We start from the raw sequence: 1,105 nt of genomic DNA on the forward strand, positions 1-1,105 counted from the left end.
AAATGATATGCCATGACAACTGCACATCGGACCACACATTTAATCTTTTTCAATTCATCGCTGTTTGCTCCCATCAGCAGAATCTGGGAATGAAAGTGTGTTAGTTTATAGAGGCCATGCTCAAATAACAACATGACTCGTACAAAAAAGAATTCCAGGTAAGCTTGTACGAATGAAAGAATGATGATGTTATTAAAAGAAGTGTAGGAAACAGTTTGGCTGGTATTTCTAAACCCAAATGTTTGACAATGGAATCTCATAGGTAGCAGGAATCGGCTAGTCACTTTTCTAGTGTTCCATACAATGAATGCATGAATTCTAGCACACTATCATCTTTTCTTCCACAAGTTATACACATGATATCATTTAGGAAATAGAAAATTTTGTGTAATACCCACAAAACACTTTCTTACACCAGGAAAAAAAAGATCCTCTCAGAGAAGGAAGACTTACAGTACATCCAAGGCGAGTTGGAGAGCCCTCAAGGAACATTAACGTTTTACTTGGCTTTTTTCCAGCCTCTGTGGAAACAACAAGTTCTTCCACAAATTTTTCAATATGAAAGGAAACACACTGCCTCAGTTTTTGGCCACTTGTAACCTCAGATGACAAGATAGGTGAACCGATACAACGAGCGACTCTCTCCAGGCGATGGAGCTTCATATCAAAGACTAGTGTTATCCCTTTAGCTAGAATAGACTCTTGTAGGTCACGAGAGACTGATTTTTCGACTAAAATAACATTTGGATGGTACATGTCTATCATCTCGACAGTGGATTTTAAATTGTTCTTTTCCTGTGAATGAATATACAATCAGAAAGGATGATCATACAGAAATCATGTTTTTGGATTGAAACAGGAAATTCATGTTTTACCTGCTGCATTGAATCAAATGATAACAATCCACCAGAAGAAAGATCAAGTGACCCGTGGATCAACAGCAGTCTTGGGTTTTTGTACCTCGTTTGCATGTGTTTGTGAGCAGCATGCTTTTTGAACACTAACCCTTTAACTACTTGGCTACAGAACGTAAAGAAAAAATTTCGTTCAGAATATGCAGTTCACAAAAGAGATTACTGGCATTAAATTAGAAATTACTGCATTC

At 37.4% G+C, this 1,105-nt stretch overlaps 1 long non-coding RNA gene across 1 annotated transcript; it reads right to left on the bottom strand.

Moving 5' to 3' along the window:
- LOC140965462 (uncharacterized) lies at window positions 1–1,037 on the bottom strand. The gene is made up of 3 exons (XR_012173087.1): window positions 876–1,037; window positions 454–795; window positions 1–83 (listed from the first exon to the last, which is right to left on the bottom strand). It is a non-coding gene; the product is annotated as an uncharacterized lncRNA (long non-coding RNA).
- Window positions 1,038–1,105: the final 68 nt, after the last annotated feature.

Source organism: Primulina huaijiensis, unplaced genomic scaffold (assembly GCF_012295235.1).
Source record: "Primulina huaijiensis isolate GDHJ02 unplaced genomic scaffold, ASM1229523v2 C13215540, whole genome shotgun sequence".
Classification (NCBI taxonomy): Eukaryota; Viridiplantae; Streptophyta; class Magnoliopsida; order Lamiales; family Gesneriaceae; genus Primulina; species Primulina huaijiensis.